Here is a 25595-nt window from a genome sequence, read left to right as displayed (position 1 = left end):
AGAGTTCAGATTCTCTCAGGGTGCATGTTTCATAATATTTGTACAAGTACAGTGGTCATACAATACATATATCCCATTTCTAGTCAGTATATATATATTGTTACTTTTCTGCATGTCTTCCATCATGTGTTTTTCTTTTTTTTTTTTTTTTTTTTACCTTTTCCATCTTCATTTGCTTTAGATATGTATCTGTGTCTGTCTCATTCTCCATTGTCTTCCACGTTGTGTCACCACCTCCTTTTACAGTCCTATCTATGTTTTTTCCCCTGTAGGCCTGCTACCTCATCTAATCTCCTACCTTAATTATACTTCCTTACTATATTCCACAAGTATTTTGTCTCCATATATGTATGCTTGGGTTAAAACAATAGAGCAGCCCTCATGCCACATAACAAAGTATGATGGTCACAAACCTTTCTCTTGCTGCAGCTGTATGAGTGGATGGTGCCATCTGCTTTCAACAGAGGAGCACTACCGCTACTTGTACCCTACAATGGCCATGACAATGAACTTTCTTGTGCTGCTTATACTGTGCACTTCTTTGGCCATATATATTGTTAATGATCAGCAGGGTTCTTCACACATGCACAGTAAACAGAGGCAGGTTGACCAGGGTCATAGGTACAATGTTTCTAAATCCCCAGAACTATCTTCAGTATCTACAACATAGGTGGTAATGACATTTGTTGTTAAATAAACATATCTTCTAGTCTTTAAAGGAAATATTTAACACACCCAGGTTTTCATTATTGCCATGCCCCTTTGCCATATAAGAAAAGGTGTAGACCTGCAACATCAAACTTGTTGACACGGCATCCAAAGTTCAACATTCGCTTCCAATTTCATTATTCATTTGGTCTTTTAAATTAAATAAAAGATACCCACAGATGGATTGTCCTGTTGTTTCACTGCACCGTTTTTTTGGATGATGATCCTTTACACTGAAAAAAATATATACAGTGCATGTGATAATTCTTTTTATTTATACTATACATATATGCAGTAAGTAAATTATGTGTACAAAATATTCTGATATAAATTTCAGCACATGGACTAATAGATTTCCAGCATACAGTAATTATTTATTCAATACCAGAATACAAATTTTAATATAAAAGACAATTTTCTTCACCATTCGAATTGCAGTGATCTAAAAGCATTCTTTACCTCTGCAGAAAATTCTCATTTGGAAATGAAACAGCATGTTTATATCAAAACATTATTCTGTTTTTTTTTTATTAAACAATTTATATATCTTGAAATCCCTTTGTCTTAATTTTTTGGATTTGCTTGGACTTTATGTTTTTTGACAATATACATTCAACTAATATTTTTGGTTTTAGTTTATTCTAGCATCATCAGTTCTATTCATAATTAGCCCTTGAAATTTAAAAATGAAGACATAAAAGGAAGCATACACTCTTGATATTACTGAATTCATTAAGCAAGAAGAAAGATTATTGTGTGCTTTTATTTTAAATGCTTACTTACAGTTCAGACAGATTCACAATAATTTATTAATACTGACAGATTTGTAACATAGCAGCTGATATCTTAGACATTGAATATATGCCGCCTATACATCCTCTAAAGACATCTCATATGTGGTCTTATCTTTCCAATTATTTATAAGGAGGGAGCCTAAAATGCTTACAAATTTACCCCTTTGTCATTGTTGAGAACTGCATTAGGATATTCTAACTTTTCCCTATTCAGTTGCTGTGCTGTTTTGTTTGGGTGGATGCATTGCATCCAATACTTAGCACCTAATCAAATGTATATAATACAAAGAATGTCTTTGCCTTGGGATTATCCAGCCACATTGCAATGAATGGCAGGAAAATCTGAGAAAGTTTGTTTCCAGTGCTGAATAAACCTCACAGTGAGATGAAGTTCAAACCCCATGATGAAATAATTTTGCAGTATCTACACTCTGCGGAATATTTCTTTCATTTGCTTTTTGTAGTACCTTGACATTACTGCAAGTCACTCACAAAACTTAGTCCTTCAAAGAAATCTGTCCTACAATGCATATGGGCAAACACTCTGTCCCCTTTTTTCATACATTGACCAAAGTGTTATAAAATCTATTAACCGGAATTATATCTGTCTATATTTCTCTCTATATGCCTATCTAGCTACATATACTAAGATTTTGTATGATAAAGCACCTTTCCTCACCGTATTTTTCTCGCACCCCACCCCAATCTCCTGATTGCAGCAATGACTTTGAACCTGGGTACCTAAGATCTACAGCCTCCCAAACCAGAGTAACATGCACAGTCTTTAAATATTCCTGCAAGTTGGATTTGACAAGGTTAAATCCCTTTCACACCATTTCAAGTGACGTGAATGCCTTACTGTTTTCTCCTTCTATATCTCTGAATGTAGTTATACCCTATCATTTTAGACCGCAGAGATGCTGACCATCACTTTCCAATAGCTAGTAACTTCCAGAGATTTCTAAGATTTTGAGTGCCTTGGATACGTTATCAATTATCTGTATCAACCTTTGGGCTGCCACTACTCCAATAGTGTTACAAAGTATTTATCCCCAGTTGTAGACCACTGCAGCTAGCACAACAGCAAATAGTGCATCTTAAAAATGACTCGTCAAATGCTAAAATGGTTATGCAAACCAATTTGGGTTGAGATCCCCCAAGGTAAAAGCATCACAATTTATGAGTACCCTCAAATAAAAATCCTTGAACTAGTTAATATGATGCTAGGTTAGAGAGCAAAGTGTATCCACATTTTTCCTTATTTAGATGAATTGTGTATTTTTACAGAGTCACAAAGCAGTCACACAGAGCTCCAATAAAGGCTGTCCCTCCTCAGCAAACAGTTACACAATGGTATCAGCAAAAAAACAGGGCTCACATAAATTAAAAGTTGATGTTTATCTGTTTGTCTGTTTATTCTGTTTATTCTGAAGAAATCTTCTGTAAGAAGATGAAAGCGCTTAATCTGTTGTTTTAGTATCAGAACTGTCTGTATGCTGGGATTTGTTTTCCTTGCTTTGGTTTTTATTTTCTGGAGGAATTAAATTTCAAATTTTAATTTACGTGAGCCCTGTTATTTTGCTGATACCATTGTGTAACCACTTGCTGAGGAGGGACAGCCTTTATTGGATCTCTGTGTGACTGCTTTGTGACTTTTTAGTGATTCAGAGTCAGCGTTTTATTTTTTGGTTACCAGTATTTTTACAGTGTGTTTTCCCAGTTGTAAGGACTCCTTAATAAATGTATCTTCCATTTTAGAACATCTGGGATTCCAGAGAAATATAAAAAATCCTTCTTCACTCTGTCACGCAGGATTGTGTTTCTAGGTTGCCTGATAGATGCTGTATCTCAAAATGCTTTCCTTCCTAAAGAGAAGGTTGCTTTGTATCTGGACGTCTTCCTGAATTTTTCTTGCCAGTCTCAAGATACAACCATAGAATTTCTCAGGATATATGAGGTTTGGTAACAAACCAATTTGTCCTGGGACATCTTCAGAGTGGGGTTAGTTAGATATATTAATAGGAGTAAAGAGAGTGGGGGGAGCTAAGGGTTAAATAGGGAGGGATGATTGGGAGGAAATGAGGTATGGTCTAGGAGGGGCTTAAGGGATTTATGCAAGTGAAACTGGGTAAGGAATCACATTTTGGCGTGAACTTGCTACCCACCCTCCCTCCCTCTTTTTAGTGGAATAGTGGGGATTGTGGTCTTTTGTTAGATCAGGTAGGGCAGAAAAGAGGGACAGGTGTGCCCTCTTCTGTTCTCCCTCTGGTATTGGAGGGTCATTCTAATGAATTGGGAAAGGAAGTGAGTATTGAAGGTTCCTAGATAAATAAGCAAGCAGGGGTAAGGACACTGCTTATTTGGTTAGATGTTAATTCAATACGTGATAAAAGAAGTGAGTAATGGGACGCTGCTTCATAAGTAAAATAAGTGGGATGTGCAATTCAATAAATGGTAAATGAAGTGAGTAGTGGGACACTGCTTCATAACTAAGTGAGTTGGAGGTATGGACGCTGCTTACTGCATCGGGATGAGCAAGATCATGCTGTCCTGGTTAATATTACATGGATGTGGATGTTGGAATTCAATCGGGTATATTGTGTTCTCATTTGTAATTAATAAATATTGGATAACAAAGTATGTTTTTGAAAGTTTAATAAAGGTTGTCAAATGTCATTCGATGTGATGTGTTTATTGAAGGGGACCGGGACAATGATTTCTATGACTCTCAAGATTCCTTTTAGCCAGGTTACATGTAAGAATGATTTGGGGCATCATCAAAAACATGTGGACTCAACATTCTCATATCCTGGGGCTACAGATTCATCAAGTCATAACTGCATTGATGGAAGGGATCAGATGGCTCATAATCCAGGTCTTTCTTTTTTTCCACTGAGCTTAACACAGTCTGTACTAACTAGTTCCTCAGATTTTGTTTGAGGAGCAATTGTAGTGATGGTAAAGCATAGGAGTGTGGGATAGTTCAGAAAGATAAAAGTACAAAAATATCAAAGAAATGTTGATGTAATTCATGCCATAAACCTTGCATTGGCTCTGGGACCCAGGTCCCCTACCAATCTTGACAGACAACACCACAATGATGTGGTACATAAACAAGCAGGGTGGGTGTGCACCAGGTCATACCCTCTGTGCTGGTTGGTAATGATAGCTTGGGACCTAGCTCTACAGCACTTCTTAACTCTTCAGGCATCTTACACCATCAGAGCAAATCATAATGATAGGCAAGCTAAGCAGATCCTGTGAAGACCCTCACAAGTGGATACCCACTGAAGAGATCTTCCAGTAGTTGATCCAGCTGTGTGGAGCACATCAAGTAGATCTACTCACCTTCTTTCAAAACAGACAACTAAATAGATTCTGTTCCAGAACTCCCTGCAAGCAGGTCTGGAAAACAAATGCTCAGTCATTCTCCTGGTCAGGGATGTTCCTCTATGCATATCCATGTTTTCCAATGATTTCCAAGGTAATTATGAGGTTTTAGAAAGAGTCTCCAAAGTTCATTGTGGTAACTTCTTTCAGGTCCAGGCAAAATTGATTATCATTTTGTATGGAATTATCCAGGGGCAATTACCACAAGCTTCCTAACAGACTGGATCTACTCACACAAGACAAGGGGAGTTTAATACACCCTGATATCAAACAACTTTGGCTGACTGCCTGGATGATTCAATTTTTGATACATTTTAGGCATCTTTTTCATGAAGACATGCAACACATACTGAAGTAGGCAAGAAAGCCTGCTACAAGAAAATCATATATTGGCAAATGGAAGAGATATTCTAATTGGTGCCTAGCCAATAACCTGGGATCCATCAGGGATTGTGTACCACTTGGCTTCTCCTATGCCTCAATAAAGGTACATCTTCCAACAATTTCAGTGTATCTGCCCATGAATCCCCATTTTTTTTCTCTGTTTACTGTAAAGCAGTTTCAAAAGTAGTTTTACACCTGAGACCTCCTCTTAGACAGGTTTCTCTTCCTTGGTATCTCAATTTTATGCTAGAAAAATTGATTATGTCAACCTTTGAATGGGACAGTTAGGTTGATGTAAGGATCATTACCCGGAATGCCCCTGCAAGAGGAATATCTGAGTTGAAAGCTCTCATGGTGGGAGAACCCTATCTGGTTTTCCATATAGACATGGTCATCTCTGCACACAAACCACTATTTTATGCCCAAAGTTGTTTCAGATTTCATATTGAATCAAGCCATCATTCTGTCTGTTTTCTATCCATCTCAAAAATCAGGGGAAAATGATTCTACACACACTGGATATGCATAGGCAACTCAGGAATTATCCTGACAGAAAAACACCAAGCAGAATCCAGAAGTAGGAGTCTCCAAATAGCAAATGGAGTTACACAGATAAAAATGCTTTAATAAGTCACCAGTATAAAAACTGTAGATCATACAGAAATAAAAAATGTTAAGCACTTTCGTCCTAGAAAAATATAAATTTAGACTTCATCAGCACAAAATTCAAAATGGAGGGAGGGTTTAAATAGGAGCAGATCACCAAATGGATACTAAATTTAAAGTTGTAAAGACCCTAATTCATGCTTACATAGAAGGTAAAGCTGCTGTTAGAAAAAAACAACATGTAAAGCTATTCCTTTGAGCTCTATGTAAAAAGTGTTTATAGTAAATTTAAATAGAAAAGACATAACATAGCATTCAAATCGAAAAGTATATTAGTAAATAAATATGAATTCAAATAAGTGTAACACTTAAATATATAAAAATGTATTGCTCATGTTTTACCACTTTCTCAAACAAAAATGTTTCACATAATAGTATTGTCAATTCTGTGCCCAGATAAAACAGAATAAAACACTGCTCCGCAGAAATACACTCAGAGTGTGGCTGCTCCTAATTTTAAAACTGGGTATATTAAAATGTACTTATTGATACCAGAGACACTACTTGCATCCACCCTGACTTGCCAGTAAAAATCACAGAACTCTAAAAGAGTTTCCTAGACATTGCCTCTTGTGTTTGCAATGACTTTATCAAGAATTCCAAAGACAAATTTGTTCAACTGTGTACACATGATAGAATGTTTAAAAAGAGCATTCTTCGAATTGTTAGTAGTATGTTGTACAAATATTCATAAATCCTTCTTTTAAGTACATGTTCAGTCTTTCCAACATAGAAGGCAGGGCAAGATAAACTACTCTACTGTAGTTGCAGTTGCCGTGCCTTAACTGGACTTTGTTCTTCAGAGTGTTGTCCAAAATTATATGATCTTCTTCCAGAATATAAGAGCAAAAGAGGCAGCTTCCACATTTGGTACTGCCCTTGTTGTTACCATAAAGTGCATCATGCAAAGGTGTCGGTCTTTCTAAAAGAAAGTCTTGAAGACCAAAAGGGGTTGCTCCCCCATTTTTCTGAAAATATCAGTGTTACTTTTAAAGACATTTTAGTTGTTTTGTGTAATCCTTGAAATGGTTTGGGAATGTACTTGAAATTTTAAGACAAATTCCCCCTCCATGTAGGGGACCTAGCTGCCCTAGGGGTACCCTGTATATTTGAGTCATCCAAGAGATTACCCAAGATGGGTTTAAACTTGGAGGTCCTAAACTGAGTGACCTCCTTGGTCAACTTGTCCAAAGGAATACTGGGGTACCCACACTCCAAGAATATCCTTCTTAAATGTTTGATCTCATGGAAAAAAAAGTTTGTCATCTGAGCTCATACATGACAACCTGACCATTTGACCTTTCACCAAGCCTACATTTTGTTTGTGGGGATGAAAATTTTTATAATAATAGATATAAGAACTACTGACAAAGGCTTGCGATAAATATATGATGTAAATTCAGCATCCTTATACTGAATGATAATGTCTAAATAGCTGACCTATTTCACATTATAAGTGTAGGTGAACTGCAAAAAGTTGGTAATTGAGTTTGAATACTCCACAAATTGAACTACCATGTCCAGTGGTCCATTCTATATAATAAATATATCTTCAAGGTAATGAAGATACAGTTAACAAAAATGGAAAAATGGATTGCTATTAAATACAGACTGGGCTTCCCAATGCTAGAGCACTAATATGCCAAAAGTGAGAGCACATGCAGCACCCATGACCATACCTTAAATCTGTTTGTAATATTCCCTTTTGAAGAATAAGGGCTTGTTGTCCAAGACGAGGTCCATGAAGTCAGTCAAAATACTAGTATCCTTTCCTGTCAAGAAGGGATATTGGAGAAGAATTTCACAAAAAAAAAATCCAAACCATGTTCTTGTGGTATGCAGGTGAAGAAGTCAAGGTGAAGAAGTCAATGGCATCTATAGTGTGGAAAATGTTGAATCTACTAAGGAAATCCACGAGTCTCTTACTAAGTGTGGGATGTTAGAAAAAAATGGGTTTTAACATACATTCAACATATACGGCAAGTGAATAGGTTTTTGACAGCTGTGCTGCATAAATAGGTCTCAAAGGTGGGTCTAAGATGCTGTTATGCACTTTTGGTATCCTGAAGATGGTTGGAATCAAGGGGTTGGGAATATTAAAAAAGTTACAGAGATGCTCCAAAATCAACCCTTGTAGAAGCAAATATTGTAAGTTTAAGTCAGTTCTCTGGTATGAAATATTGACTTCATTACAGGCACTTGCAAATAAGTGTTTGGATCCTGGCTAACAAAAACATTTTGCATACGTAGTCAGTTCTGTGTAAATTGACTATTCCACCACCTTTATCAGGTTTCATGACCCTGATCAACCTGTTATTTTGAAGAGATAAAAATATGTGTTTCCCCCCATAGAAAGGTTCTGAGAAGTGGGGTAACTGAACTTTTTGTGAAGTCCATATAAATCCATTTCAGAAACCTTCTCAAAGACTTGCAGGAATGGGTTAGCAGGTGTGTAAAAGTGCTTTTCTTTTTAAATCTACCTAGTTCTGAGTTATTGCTGTTAGACTTGTCTCAAAACAAAATGGCCAGGTTCAGTTTCCAAGTATAAATTATTAACTCGGTAATGGTATCCACCAAGTTGAACTTCTGACTTGCAACAAAGGTGAAACCCTTTATAAATAAAGAAAAATGGTCCACAGAAATCTCAAGACTACTATAATTAAAAATCTTATAACCACTGTACTCAAACAGTAGGTCATCAGGGGAACAGGTGACCGTGTTGTCACCAATTACATTGCACCATAGTTCCTCCATCCCGATCTGTTGTGGTATTTCCTATTCCCCAGTGGTTGTTCTGAGTGATTGGGAACCCAGTTTTGGTTAGCAATTCTCCTGGTCCTCCACAAAGGGGGACATTCTAAAGGGTTGTAAGTGCCCTGATGTTCACCTTGGTGGTACCCTTCATCAGGATGTAACTCAAAACTATCAAGGTCCATTTCATCCCTTCCATTCCCTTAGTTAGTGTTGCCCACTTCCCTGGGGACTGAAGTTACATTTTTCATGCTACTTTCAGGGTTGTATGCTGTTTCATTCTTATTCTGTTTAAGTCCCTTAAGATTTTCTTATATTTTCTATGTTTTACCTGTTCCATTTGCTTGTCAGTTTTGAGAAAAAGTGAATCATAGTCATGTTGTATAGAAGATGTTTTAATTTAGTTATCCAACAGTCACATTTCATCTTTTAACTGGGAGATTAATGAGTCATTTCTTAAAATTAACAATTCCTTTGTCTCAAAGTCATTGTAAATTTCTCTAAAAAGTAAGATCTATTGCTATCCCATTGGGGAGCTCAAGAGTCCATAACTCAATGGGTACAATTCTTTATTCCAGAGAGCCCCTTAAATACACATTTTCTTGCTAGAGTGCTTTTAGTCTATAAAGAAAGTCTTTTGTCAAACTCTTTAATAAGGGAGTCAAGACAGGGGAATGAGAGTTCTCCTGAACTGGTGTTTGAATAAAGGTAAGAAATTAAATTAATTAAAACCTTTAGTAAGCCAGTTATTGAAATAAAAAAAATAAATAAGGCTCTTGTTGAGCCCTTACCAAATGATGATTCTCCTTTATGTTAGAGGTACTTCGAAAAGTAATCCTGTTGGCAGTAACACTATTTTCATAATCTGGCTGGGCAAAAGGAATTGAACTGGAAATGCCTGGGTTCATAGGCAGACAGGAACCCAAATCAAGTGTTTGAGTAACAAAATTTAGTTGGTTGTAGTGATGGTCAATTAAATACCTTTCCAGCAAGTCAGTCAAATGTTTCATATTCAGTCTTAAGCCCCTGAACTCCATGTAAACATCCAAGGGCTTAATAACTTCCTGGTTGGATGCAGAAATGTGCTCCATAACTCCCAAGTTCCTCAATGAATAAACTGGGAACCAACAAAGTAGAGGCACAAAACTGTACAAACACTCACTTGAAAAACACAAAGCAGAATCCAGAAGTAGGATCCTCTAAATTGCAAATGGGAGTTACACAGATAAAAACTCTGCAATAAGTCACCAGTGTAAAAACTGTAGGTCAGACAGAAATAAAAAATGTTAAGTGCTTTCATCCTAAACAAGTATAACTTTGGGGAAACACTTTGGAATCTCAAAATACTGAAATGTCGAATTTCAGTATCTCGAGACCAAAGTGTCGAATCTGCAGATGCGCAAAACTGCAGAATATCGAACCTGGAAATGACGAACCTGAGGTACTGATGGCGTGTTAGGTAAGTGTGATTTTTTTAAGGGTTTTGGGGAGGGTTTGTGTGTTTGTGAATGTGTCGGGGAGTGTTAAGTGTGGGTTAGGGTACGTAGGTGAGAGTGTGAGTGTCAGTGTTGAGAGTGGTGGTGTTTGTATCTGTGTGATGTGTGTTTGTGCAAATGGGTGTGGAATGTATGTTGATGGGTTTTGTTTGTGTTTGTTGGTGTTTAGTGTGACCTTGGAGTTAGTATACATAAGTAGGGGGTGGGGAGTCCCCCTGCTTATAGTAAGTGTGTGAGTGTGTGTGTGTTTGTGGTGTTGTGCAGAGGTAGGTTTAGTTGTATTTGTGTGTGTGGTTTAACGGTCACAGTTTTGGGTTTTTGCAGTTTTGTTTTTTGATTTTTTGGTGTTTCAGCTTTATAGTCTTGAAAAACTGAAATTTGATATTTCAGTATTTTGAGATTATAAAGCGAATCCAACTTTGGACTTCATCAGAGCAAAATTCAAAATGGAGGGAGGGTTTAAATAGGAGCAGATCACAAAATGGAGGCTAAACTTAAAGTTGTAAAGACCCTAATTCAGGCTTTTGTAGAAGGTATAGCTGTTGTCACAAAAGAACAACATGTAAAGCTATTCTCTTGAGCACTAAGTAAAATGTTTTTGTAGTACATTTAAATAGAAAATACATAACACAACATTCAAATTGAAAAGTATATTAATAAATAAATATGAGTTCAAATAAATGTAAAACTTGAATAAATAAAAATGTATTACTCATATTTTATCAGTTTCTTAAATACAAAATGTTGTACAAAATAGTATTGTCAACGCTGTGCCCAGATAAAATAGAATAAAATACTGCTCCATAGAATTGTACTCAGAGTTTGGCTGCTCATAATTTTAAAACTGGGTATATTGAAATGTAATCGCTGATACCAGGGACACAACTTGCACCCATTCTGACTTGCCAATAAAACTCACAGAACTCAAAAGAGTTTCCCAGGCACTGCCTCTTGGGTTTGGAATGGCAGTATCAAGACTTCCAAATAGAAATTTGTTGAACTGTGGACACATGAGAGAATGTTTAAAAAAAACATTATTCGAGTTTTTAGTACATATGTCATACAAATATTCATACAGCCTTCTTTTAAGTACACATTCAGTCTTTCCAACATAGAATGCAGGGCAAAAGGTGCAATTGGCAAGATGAACTACTCTACTGGTATTACAGTTGCCATGCCTTAACAGGACTTTGTCCTTCGGTGTTGTCCAAAATGATACAATCTCCTTCCAGAATATGAGAGCAATAAGGCCGCTTCCACATTTTGTGTTGCCCTTGTTGTTACCATAAAGTGCATTATGGCAAGGTGTTGGTCTTTCTAATAGATTGTTAATGTTGTGTCCAGTCTTGACGACCAAAGAGGGTTGCTCCCCCAATTTTCTGAAAATGTCAATGTTACTTTTAAAGATGTTCCATTTGCTATGTATAATTCTTGAAAAGGTTTGGGAATGTCCTTGAAAATTAAGACAAATGCCCGCTCCCAGGTAGGGGACCTGGTTTCCCCATTGGTACCTTGTATGTTGAGGTCATCCAAGGGATTACCCAATATGGGTTTAAACTTGGAAGTTCTAAACTGAGTGACCTCCTTGGCCACCTTGTCCAATAGCATACTGGGGTACCCATGTTCCATGAACATCCTTCTTAAATGTTTGATCTTATGGAAAAAAAAGTTTGTCATATGAGATCACGTATGACATCCTTATCATTTAACCTTTCACCAAGCCTGCTTTTTGTTTGTGGAGGTGAAAACTGTTATAATGGAGATAATAACTACTGAATGTAGGTTTGCGATAAATATTTTAGGTAAATTCACCATCCTTATACTGAGTGGTGCCATCTAAATACTTGACAGTATTCATGTTATATGTGTGAGTGAACCACAAAAATTTGGTAGTTCAGTTCAGGTGCTGCACTAAAGGATCTACCATATTCGGTGGCCCTTTCCATAAAATAAATATATCATCAAGGTAATGAAGATATAGTTCACATAAATGGAAAAAATGGATTGTTGTTAAATATAAACTGGGTTTTCCACTGGTGCAGCACTATTTATTTATTTTTTTATTTTACATTTGTTAACCGGGGTTTCTGATTGAGCCGAAAAGGCCCTTTTTCAGCAAAGGCCCGGGGAGAAATGTCGACATAGAAAAAATTACAGATACATTTACATATTTAGACATGATCAGTACACACACACATTGCAATAGACATGTTTTTACAGTGGTATGCAGCACATCAACAGTTACAGTGGAGAGAACAAACAAGAAAATATTAATTTAAAAATAAAGGTAATTAATAGATTTATGGTATACAGCTGAAATTTGGAACACAGGTAGAATACATACATAGTACACATGTACAGTGCATACATTGTGCATTAGCCAGTGTTTGTGAATAAGAGTGAAAACTATTATCAAGTACTCCAGGTTTAGTATGTGTACCTTATCCACTTTCACTAGCCTGGGGAGCAGTTATGGCACTGCCAACTTTGCTTGAGATGTTGCCTAATGGGTATTTTTAAAGGAGGCATTGGGCAATGTGTTTTGTATGCTAGTGAGGAGAGAGTTCCATATTTTTAGCCACTGAACTACTATATATTGTGTCCCCAAAGTTATTGTAGATGTTGGTGACTTCTAGTAGTAGTTTGCTTGATGATCTACGAGGCCTTTTGGCTGAGTGATGTTGTACTAGGTTTTTGAGAGCAGGATATTTATTGGGGAGGTAATAGATAGACTGACAGAGGCAGAGCTGATTGTAGGTTAGGAGGTTGGGCAGTTCAAGCCAGTGGAGATGTCTCAAAGCAGTACAATGATGAGTTCTATATGAGCAATTTGCAGCAAAGCGGGCAATTCTGTTATAGTAGGCTTCCATTTTGCTTAGTTCAGTTTTGCTGAGATTAGTCAGAATGGGAGATGCATAGAGTAGGGTGGATAGACGTTGGGAGCGAGCAATGGCTGTTCTTATGCTGTTGGTAAGAAATGGTTGATACGGTAGAGTGATCCCAGTTTGGCATGTACTTTTTTAATAGTTAAGTTGAGATGACGATCAAATTTTAGGTGGGAGTCTATGGTTATTCCCAATAGCTTAGCCTGGGCCACTGGAGCGATTGGGGTAGCATTTGTGGAGTAGATAGTGAATGAACTGCTATCAGTGTTTTTGTTAGAACAGGTTATAATCATAAACTGAGTTTTCTTTGGTTTGAGGATACAGTGGGCTTTGGTAAGGTAGTTTTCAATGTCAGAGAATGCTAGTTGAGTTGTTTGCAGGAGGGTGGTAAGGTTTTTTGCAGCACAGATTAAGGTAGTATCATCTGCATACTGAATGATAGATGCATGCTGTGTGGAGTTATGGAGGACATTTGTGAAGACTGTGAATAGTAGTGGTCCTAAGATAGAACCCTGTGGGACTCCTATAGTTATGGGCAGTTGAGGAGAGAGAGAATTTTCCCATTTCAAAGCTTGGCATCTGTCAGTTAAGTTGCTTTGGAACCAGGTAAGAGTGGAATTTGCTAGGTGATATTGGTTTAGTTTGTTTAGCAGGATTTGGTGCAAGACTGTGTCAAATGCTTTGGACATATCCAATAAAAGAGTTGACACCTGTAGGCCTTCATTTTTGAGATGGTTTACTGTGTCTGTAAAGCAGAGGAGGGCTGTCGTGGTACTATGGTCAGGTCTGAAACCATGCTGAGTAGGTGACAATATGTTGCTGTCTAGGAGATATTTTAGCACCTGGGTATGGATGCATTTTTCTAGGATTTTGGCCAGGGGGGAGAGTACAGCAATGGGTCTCTAGCTATTAAGTTCAGTGGAAGTCCTGCATTTATGTATGGGTGTAACATAGGCTATTTTCCAGAGTTTGAACACATAGTTTTCAACAATTGATCTGTTTATGAGAGTGGAGACTGGGATAGCAATAGCATCTGCTGTGAGTTTCAAGAAATAGCTGGGTAGTAGGTCGGCTGCTGTTGATGAGGTTTTTAGTTTGAAAAGCATGCTTTTGATTGAAGTGGTGGAAACTGTTTTGAGGGTAAAGCTTGTATTAGTGTTATTTGTGTTGGGGGGATAGTGAGGTAGGAACTGTCCTGTGATACTAAGTATAGAATGGAGGTCACAAAGTGGGAGCTGAATTGTGTTTCGATGGAAACTTTAGTGTCAGGGGTGGTTGGTTTGGGGGTAGCCTTTTGGGTGGGTTTAAGTAACAGGTTAAATTTTTCCAATATTTTTGGGGGTTGTGTTGGTATTTAGTTTGTAATGTTGTGTAGTAGGATTTTTTTGTCCAGCCTAATGTATTTTTTTGCACGGTTGTGCAGATCTTGGTACTTAGTTAGGCTTTGTGTTTATAGTAAAGCCAGGCAGTGCCTCTGGACTTGAGGATTTGTTTGGTTTCTTTACTGAGCCAGGGGTTTGTAGAGGTTCTAACATTGATTTTGTGCAATGGAGCAACAGTGTCTAGGTGTTGTAGAAATGTTTTGTTGAAATATGCTATAGCCTGGTCAAGTGGGAGGGTTTTTAGGGTGGTCCAGTCACAGTCACAAAGTAAAGTATTGAGGACCTTAGGAGAGAATTTTTTAGTCTTTCTAGTGGATTTATAGTTAGTGGTTTTGCATATGCTTGTTCTACTACGTATAAGATATATTATGTTGTGGTCACTTAAGGTGTCTGGGATACTGCCTGTATGGAGGTACAATGTGGGGTTGTTAGTTAGGACCCAATCAAGGATGGATTCCCTTTTAGATTTTTTTATCACATCTGGTTGGAATTTGGACTAGCTGCTGGTAGCCATGGAGATTTATTAGATTACTTGGTGGTTCTGATATACAGATGAACAAATCTAGGTTGAAATCCCCCAGAATAAGGGTTTCTTGTGAGTATGTGGAAGATCACCAGGATAAGATGTTTTCAAGGCTAGCAGGTGTATTACCAGGTGGAATATAGATCACAATTGTGATGATGACCTTTTTAGGATGAAGTTGAAGCTGTGAGATAAGTATGTCACAATTATTGGGGGAGGGTAGGAGTTTGGTAATTGGTGTACAGTTAAGTTGGTCTTATACAGTAAGGCAGTTCCACCCCCTTTACAAAGTGGTCTTTCTTGCCTAATGATATTGTAGACAGTAGGGAGAACTTTTGAGTTAGCTATGTTTTTATTTAGCCAGATTTCTGTTAAAGCAACTATGTCTGGGGAGTAGTGTGCTATTGTGGCCTGGAGTTCAGGTATTTTATTTTTGATACTTCTAATATTAATATTTAGCATTAAAAGATGGTTGGTTTTGCTGCTTTTGTTGATTTTCACAGGGATGAAGATAGTGGGGGTGTTATGTTCTGACATTTGTGTTGGAACAGTTTGTGTTGGACAGGATGGATTTAGGCCTGGGTTGGGGTGGATGTCCCCACTTATGGTGAGCCTGGTGTTAAAATGGTGATACAGATGTTTGAGTTTGGTGATGAGTATGAGAAAGTATTGTGTTTTTTGGAGTAGGAATGAGAGCATATGTATTTAGTTCTGAATTGGTCTGTTATGTGGTTTTTGAACAATTATGGGCAGATATTATTATAATGTGTGGTGTCTGTATATGAGAGTGCATAATATAGTGTTGTGCTACTAAGTTTATGGATATTGCTAGAGTGATAACTTGTGGAGTTATAAAGAATTATGAGAAGACAGACTAGACTTAGTTGTGTGACAGTCATGGCACTAAGCTGGCATAAGTGGGACCACATGTGACACCCATGGCCACACCTCAAATCTTTTTATAAAATTCTGCTTTAAAGAGTAAGAAGTTGTTGTCCAAGGTGATGTCGATGAAGTCAGTCAAAATATGAATATCCCTGTCTGTCAGGAATGGATATTGTAGAAGGATTTTGCTGAAAAAATCCAAACAAAGGTCTTGTGGTATACAGGTAAAGAGGTCAATGATGCCTGTAGTGAGAAAACCCGTGTGTTCAAGCCCGTGTAAACTGTTGAATCTACTAAGGAAATCCCATGAGTCCCATAGTAAGAATCATCATTCAGGAAGTGCTCAACAAGATCCTAATTTATTTTTTGATTTTAATAACTGGGTTAGTAAAGGTTTTAATTTCAATTCTAAACTTTATTTGAGCACCAGTTCAGGGAAACTTTCATTTCTCTGTCCTGACTCCCCCATAAATATATATATATATATATATATATATATATATATATATATATATATATATATATACACACACACACACATGAAGAGTCTCAGTCCACTCAAATAAAGTTGTGCTGAAGTAATGTCTGTGCTATCATGAACACATTCACAATAGTAAAGCAAGTACTATGTTAATAGATGCATCCTTCCCCTAGCCCATAACACTTTTTGTATTTATAATATTCATTTTTCATTCAGCAGTAACACTCCGAAATCTCCTAGTTAAGACACATGTATGTTGAGTTGACAAACATCCTTGGCAGTTTATTACTTCACAATTAAATCACGATTCACTGCATTTCTACCAAGTATGCACAGTCTCTAAAGGACACCAAAATAAATAATTTCTCTTTGATCAATAATCATTTCCACTAATACTGTAATGATTTTGCATTTACAAATGACAGATTTACAGCATTCACTAAAGTCATTGCAATATGCCCATGACATCGATAAAGCAAACACTTTTTAAAGTGAACTCAGTAATCTTACATCGATTTTGTTTCATATTAATTTGCAGTATTTCAATTACTTTTGCTTACTTGAAAAGTTTGCAGTTTCCTAAGCCATTTGCTGCCTAACTTGACTAACTGCAAGTTAATATGGTGGTGTTGATCTCATTTGTGTAAGCTCTTAATAATGTATACATGTTATACACAAGTTAGGCCCTTTTGCACTGAACTCTATGCATTTCAGTAATATGCAAAAGTGCAAGGCAACTTATCCATGTGACTAGATCTTGGCAACTTGTGAATGTGCTGAGGATAGAACCGAAGTCCACAGTACTACTCAGCAGTCTCCAGTACAGTGGGATTGTCTGGCTAACCCCATTTAATCTGATCATGTTTAGAAAAGGCTAAATGGAGTCATATGCATGTGAGTTTGCACAACCATGAAGCATAGCTGCGACCCTCCTAGCAGCATTTGACTCACCTTATCACTTAAAAGCACTTAGCATTTACAAAAAGTTGGTATTCACATATGCAGTGATATTTATTTCTGCAGAAAGCAACACCTCCAAAAAAAAAAAAAAAAACATTGATACTGCTGCTTTACTGCATGAGAAATGTATAAATAGCATTCAGGTATAATACTCCAAAAAGGTAGCAAAGCAGTGCACAGCAACAGTAGCAATTCTAAGTAAGGTATAAAACCTGATGATTCATTAATGAATTCCATCAAACATATAGATGAAATGTGAATGCACTCCTTTAAAAACTTTAAGTGACAATGTGTTTTTTTGGTCAAACCAAACTTGCCACTCATAACAGTAACACGTCTAATGTCCCTGCTGGTTAACTGGGTTTGGTTAGGGTGATATCACACCCCAGAGAGACTAGTTCTAAAACTGTGAACCTGAGCCCTGCTCATAGTTCTTCATTATGGAGCTGCCACTTCAAATTACAGCAGCACCTTTGAAGGCAGGAGACCATACTCCTAGGTGGTCAGAAAAAGAGACCAAGATAATGCTCTGACTTCTGAGTGATATTTACATGGCTAAGATCCAGGCATGCATTAGAGGGTATGCCTAAAAAAAAAAAAAAAAAAAAAATCAATAACTGGTAGGAGTTGGGATCACCTGCTCTGATCCCCAGTGCTTGATTTTGCGCAATGACCTATGGAAGTGTTGGCCTGACCAGCTGGTTGAGTGGGTTGATCAGGTATTGGCAAGAAGACCAGAGGTCTACAATAAGTATTACTATTATTTTTTGTGCTAGTAAACATGTTTAAAAAATAAACTATAATAGGGTTACATAACTGAAGGTATTTGACAGAAGAAATTTTTTTTCTGCAGATATGTATCTATAATATTATTACAATAATGGTAAAGTAAGCCTAAACATATCTGTATACAGAATTGTATCTGTATATACATATATGGAATGTTTATCTGATAAACATAATTGTCTGCATATATAGAAATGTATATGTATGTATATGCATGAGTAAAGAAATATATGTAAGTATATGCACAAATGTGTATATAATATATGTATATATATGTGTGTGTGTGTGTGTGTGTGTGTGTGTGTGTGTGTGTGTGTGTGCGCGTGTGTGCGTGTGTGTGTATGTCTGTGTCTGTTTAAATTACAGATATACATCTTCTTGAGTACATTTACAACTATTTTCTCATGTATATGAATGCTTGTAGTTATACAAAAACAAAATAAAAAATACTTGCATTGCCATATAATTTCATTTACAGTATATGCTACCTAGTAGTTGAAGTATATGCAGACAGATTTTGTTTGTGTAGTTCAGAAAATATTTTTTGGTATAATAATTATATAAGACACTCCTTTCTTCCACAGTTTTAACTGCATGTTCAAGATGTTGAACTAATTCAGGCACCATACCGTTATTAGAGTGGAGGCTAGGGAGATAGGTGGAGGTTGCGGTGTGAAATGAATGACCAGTATGTAGTTTAGTGAGAAATGGCCAGCTGTATTACTTCTGTATACGTTATAAACAATCTGCCTCATACACTTACAACTATTAAGCAGAAAATTATCAAAGAACACATTGCCAGGTTAGGAAACATTTATTCTCTGTGCATCCAGGGACGTCCTCCCAGGAATGTGTCAGTGGCACTGGTCCTTTAGGCATCCTGGCATGTGACAAACTGGCAAGCATCACTGAATGGGAACTTTGGAACTTGGCTGACAATGTGGAGGAACAGGTTGTGGGCACACATGTCTAGCCAATCAAGGCTTTTCTGTAGTAGGTGGAAGACTAACTACCTCAGTTGACACTGCCCCCACTCCACCATAGGCCCCTATCCCCTACACACTGAGGTCTTCCTCTGCAGCACCATCCAGAATGGAAATGATTAGGGCAGTTTAGACTGGAGACAGCTGTTGGGCTGCATTCCTCTTCATCCCCTTCCTTCCCTTATCTTGTCTCCTGCACCCTTTTGCCTAATTCTCACCCACATTACACTCTTATACAATCCTCTCCTTTGATGAGTTCCTTATGTATTTCCTTCATTGTTATGTCTCCCATTTTTCAATAATTCCTGTCTTCCCCTTTCTCCTCTCTAATGTAACCAACAGGATTGCCTACATAAGGCTACCCCTGTATAAAACATATGAAGACCCTTTCTTTTTTCAAATATCATTAATTAATAAAAGATGCAGAGGCTCCTGCTTGCCTTATGTCTTTCAAGCATGACTGCGCATAGCCATGCTCATCCACATATTCAAGTATACAAAAGTCATAAGATGCCTAAGGCATATAGTCCTTTGCATTCACTTAATGATTATCTTGGTGTTTTATATTTTTACCACAGGCAGCTAGTTTAATCGAGTACCTTCCCATTTCTTTAAACAACATGAATATATTGCCCTTAGTATATTTGCATAATATATATTGTGCTCTGCAAATGAAATCTAGGATGAGGAACACGACTTTTTATCTTTATTTGCATTTGCATTTTACTGATTACTTACAATGACTTAACTGTCATAAATCTCTTGGGGACAAATATTTCTGAACATAAAATGCCTGTCCTGGAGCTGGGTTGAATTTCATCTGTACTTTTATATCCCAGGTCTAAAAGATTAAAATTATCATTTTAAGATCAAAAGGAATGTTGCTTTTACTATATAATTTCTCAAATAATGGTCGTGATGAAACAAGTTATTTCTTTAATAATGATGATGATAGTATAGCCTTTGAGCGACTTGCATTTTTGCCTACATATAAGCTGAAAAATACAAATATAGTCCCTCTTTTTTGTGAAAGTATTAAGCATTTTCCATTGTCATAAGTTATGTAATAGAAAAGATTTTTCATGATTTTCAGAAAGAACAAAAATGTTGGCTATAATTTAACTGGGAAAGAATGAAAAGAGTTGCAAGGTTTGAGTGGTAAAAGACCAAAAAAGTGGCACTAATACCATCCAATAAGCAAAGGCTATTGTAATTATTAAAACTGAGCAATAACAGAAAAATTTAACTCAAGTAGAACTCAGTGATGTCATTGCACATAATTCACTTAACTCTTCTCTTACTTCCCAAATTTTGAATTGCTCTGACATTTTAAGGATTTTAACAGCCCTTCTGCTCAAATAGCTACTTTAGATGTAACTATGAAAATCCCACTTATTTATATACCAAAGTCATCATTGCTAATAACTAGAAAAATAATCACAGCAAAAGACGCGATTTTCATAATTAGCCTACAGCTGGTGACAATGATTCTGCCACTGGTAATTTGCTGGATAAATGACTGAAGGAATATAACACTGATATTATGGCATTGTGTCCTGTTTCTAACATTACATAATCTGATGTACCTGTTAAAAAAAGTTCAATAACATGAGAAAGTGATTGCCTAGTGGAGAATTTCATGATAAGAAAGATAAAAGAAGGGAATTAAGAGAAAAATAATTTTTGCAATATTTAACAAAAGAACAACCAATTAAAGATTGCTGTATGTCATTTGATAATTGCACTGAAATGAATATGTCACCTGACAATTACACTGAAATAAATGACTTTGTGGAAAGTCAAAATTTAAATTCAATGGATCACAGAGGCCTTATAGCTGATAATATGCATTTACTATTGCATAAAATAATAATAATAATAATAATAATAATAATGCAAAATATTAATTATATTTTAATCTCATCTGAAGAATGCTTAGTGACTTAGATAACTCTGTGTTCACAGTATCTTCATTGGCAGGACTCGGATTAACTGATGTCACAGAGTTAGTATAACAGTTTTCCAAAAATGTATCTAGTTACACTTATATTGTTTTTCACTGTGGCACTAATGATTTAAGTACTATCACTTCTCTTGTTAGCTCTCACTACCTTAGCATACATCACATCCATACATACCAACATAGCACTAGATAACACTTCCTATCATACAACACATACTATAGCACATACTAAACTTTACCATCTGTTGTACATCATTTAATGATTGTACTATATTGCACACAAACAAGACCTGCCTACCAGATCATTGCATTAGAAAAACTCCATGCAGATCCATCACAGACATATCACATACAATTAAACATATTCTGATTATAAGCACAACACTTCTCATCTCAGGAGACAAATACCCAAATCCAGGACCATCTAACAACATACTCCCAAACAAACTAAAAATCTGATCTGCTGATCATTAATATCAACACCAGAAGCATCTCCAACAAACTCCCTGACCTACATGCATTTATAACCCACTACTCCCCTGATCTTCTTCTTTCGGCTGCTCCCGTTAGGGGTCGACACAGAGGATTATCTGTTTCCATTTCTTCCTTTTCTCTGCATCTTGAGCTGTCACACCAGCCACCTGCATGCCCTCTCTTACCACATCCATAAACATTATTTTAGGCCTTCCTCTTTTCCTGTTACCTGGCAGCTTCATCCTTAGCATCTTTAACCCAATATACTCCGCATCCCTCCTAAGCACATGTCCGAACCAACGTAATCTTGCCTTCTCTGGCTTTGTCTCTAAACCTTCCAACCTGGGCTGACCCTCTAATGTACTTATTCCTAATCCTGTCCACCCTCGTCACATCCAGTGCAAATCTTAACATCTTTAACTCTGCCACATCCAGCTCTGACTCCTGCCTTTTTGTCAGTGCCACTGTCCCCACCTCATATAACATAGCTAGTCTCACTACCCTCTTGTAGACCTTCTCTTTCACTCTTTCTGGTACTCATCTGTCACAAATCACTCCTGACATTCTTCTCCAGCCACTCCATCCTGCCTGTACTCTCTTTTTCACCTCTCTTCCAAACTCACTATTACTCTGAACTGTTGATCTCAAGAATTTAAACTCATCCACCTTTGCCACATCTACTCCTTGCATCCTCACCAATCCTCTATCCTCCCTCTCATTCACACACATATATTCTGTCTTAGTCCTGCTGTCCTTCATTCCTCTTCACTCTAGAGCATATATCCACCTCTCCAGGGTCTCCTCCACCTGCTCCCTACTCTCACTACAATCACAATGTAATCTGCAAACATCATAGTCCACTGGGACTCCTGTCTGATCTCATCTGTCAACCTGTCCATCACCATTGCAAATAACTGAAACAGACAGCGACTATAACTGAATGAAAAAAGTGTGGCGCAAATCAAATGCTGAACGCCAGTGGAACCACGGAATGATGCCTCTGGTAACCACAAGTAAAGAGTAACTACGGACTGCGAGCGGTAAAAACAAAGAAAATATTTATTACACAGCTAGTAATCGTTAAGCGCTTTCACCCACAGATCATGGGCTTCATCAGAACACAAAACAATGCTTTCGTTAGAATTTATATACACTCACTTAACTTTAAATACACATTTTGGCGCCAACTATTTAAAAGTGCTTTTAAAGCTATAGCACACCATAATGAAATGTGCAAATAACTGTGTGTTACAATAATGCACAATCCAATAAATATGAACTGAATTCAAATGAGTCTTAAAATACCTAAAAAATATGTAACTATTAAAAATATGTGACTATAAATTATGTTAAAAATACTAGAAAAAGACATTAAATATGACGTGAATCACAATTGGTAGATGTCTTATTTTATAACTGACACTGAGAACTTTGTACTAAATACTAAATAAATAACTCTAAATGCATAGTATCAAACGTTTGTATAATTCTAAATCATATTTCTAGCATAGGTTTCACCAAAATGAATTCATTCAGTCCAGGAGGTGTAGTTGCATCAGTCAAAAGCTGCCAATAGCATTCCCTAAACGCTAATTTACCTTTGGTGTTACCCCCACTGGGATTTTCCTTAACTGTTTCCAATATACAGAATCTAAACTCGTGTTCATCACCCTTGTTCATAATGTGTTTGGCTAATGCATTTTTCTCATCTTTTTTTCTAATGCTATATAAATGTGCGTATATCCTTCTTCTAAAATGTTGCTCCGTCTTTCCTATGTAATATGAGGAACAGGCCAAACATTTTGCCAAATATACTATGAATTTGGTGTTACAATTTCCTTTTTTGGGAAATATTCTAGTTCTATTGTAATTCATTAAAACAATATCTGTTTCATCTGTAATATACCTACATTGGTTACAAAAACCACATTTGTTGGTATGTGTTAAATTGTGTATATCCCTTAGTTTAGTTCCTTTTTCCAATATATTTTTTAGATTCTGTCCCATCCTGTATATAAAACTAGGTTTTGTTCCCAACAATTCAATCATTTCGTCATTTACTAATAAAGTGTGCCAATGCTTGGTCATAATGTCCTTAATCCGATTGCTGTAAGGACCGTATTCTACTATACAAGACCTACTGTACACCATACTATTGACTCCACTGTTAGACTCTACATTGGTCACTGTGATGTTACTACATTTAGTTCCTAATAAAGGAATATACTTTTTTCCCCATTGTTCTATCACATTGGTGCTGATTTTCTCCATCATCTGTATATTGCACCCCCTATCTGTGAATAATGATGTGATAAACTGTATCTCTTTCAACATATCTGTGTAATCAGATGTCATTCTGAGTACCCTTATACATTGTCCTTTGTATATGTTTCTCTTAGTCTTGTTAGGATGACAACTTTCATAATCCAGATAAGAATTAGTGAATGTTTCTTTCCTATGTATTTTGGACTTAAACATACAATTTTCCTTACTAACCATGGTGTCCAAGTAGGGCACTCCAATGCTGTTAGTAGTAGAAGTGAATTTTAAAAAGTCACTACTGTCATTTATATAAGTGAAAAAATTGTTGAAGGAGGCCTCATCCCCTTCCCATATGATGTAAATGTCGTCCAAAAAACGCGAATAGTATCTAATTCTTCCTTGATATTCACTATTAAATATAATCTTCTCTTCCCAGTTAAGCATAACTAAATTGGCGTAAATGGGGGCACAAGCTGCCCCCATTGCTACGCCTTTAACCTGTCTGAAGATTTCACCTTCATAATATATGTAATTGTTGTCCAAAACAATGGACATTAATTCATTTATTAGTTGAATTCTGTCCCAAGCCAAATTGCTGTACCGAAAGATACTGTCACTAAACGCCTCTAAACCTTCATTTTTAGGGATACAAGTAAAGAGGTCTATGACATCTATGGAAACAAATAACAAATTCTCATTAACTAGATTTGTGGGATATTTGGTTAGAAATTCCCAGGAATCTTTTACCATGTGTTCTACATTATTGTAAATGTGTTTAAGCAATGAATCTATAGCCACCCCTAAAGGGAATGTTTTCGATTTGCTACCTGAGACAATCGGTCTAAATGGTGGGTCTTTCACATTTTTGTGTACTTTTGGTATACCAACCAAGGTAGCTAATGTGGGGTGTTCTACTTTAAGAAACTGATATAGATCCTCAGTAATTCTGTTGTCTAACATAAATTCTTCCAAGTATAAATCTATCCTTTTGTAAGCTATGTTCAACTCATTTAAAGAGATGATCTCATAATTATTCTGGTCATGGAGAATATCGTGTATCTTGCTGTAATATTCCATGCTGTCATAAACCACAACCCCCCCTCCTTTGTCGGGTTTCATGATTCTGATATTCTCACTAGTTCTTAACTCATCCAAAATTTGTAATTCCTCTGTACTAAGATTAGTCTTGGTTTTCCACTTCTTAAGTTGTTTGTTTGTGTGATATATTTCATGTGTAACTAATCTTTCATATCTGCTTACATCTTTGTTCATTGCTGGCATAAAAGTGCTTTTTTTCTTAAGCACACTATCACCATTGTCAGTATGATTTTCCATACTTGTTTTTTTTTATCTTTGAACATTATAGCTAAATTTAACTTCCTAATATATTTCTTGAAGTCACATAAACAATCAACAATTTTAAAATTTGTCATGGGTATGAATTTCATACCCTTCGAAAACAGACTGAAATATGCCTTACTCAACTTCAAATTAGTATAGTTAAATATCTGGAAGTTATCATATCTGTAAATATTGCCTTCTTGCTCTATAGATATATCCTGCCCATGTGCATTGTTTAAATCTCTATTACCAAATGATTTTACCAATTTCTCTGTACAGTGTAATCTTTCTTCCTCCATGTCCTTCCTTTTGTCCATTTTTTGTGTTCCTCCCTGCTGTAATCTTGGTGAAAATTTTCCAAAGTATTCTCCCCTTGAAAATTTTCACCCCTTGTGTGTCCTTCTTCTCTAAATTCCCTATAAGGATGCTGATAGGGAGTTTTCCAAATATAAACTCTCCCTGTGTTATATTGCTCAGTGTC

Source organism: Protopterus annectens, chromosome 2.part0 (assembly GCF_019279795.1).
Source record: "Protopterus annectens isolate FY-2018-M chromosome 2.part0, PAN1.0, whole genome shotgun sequence".
Classification (NCBI taxonomy): Eukaryota; Metazoa; Chordata; order Ceratodontiformes; family Protopteridae; genus Protopterus; species Protopterus annectens.
Note: the sequence above shows the minus strand (reverse complement) of the source record.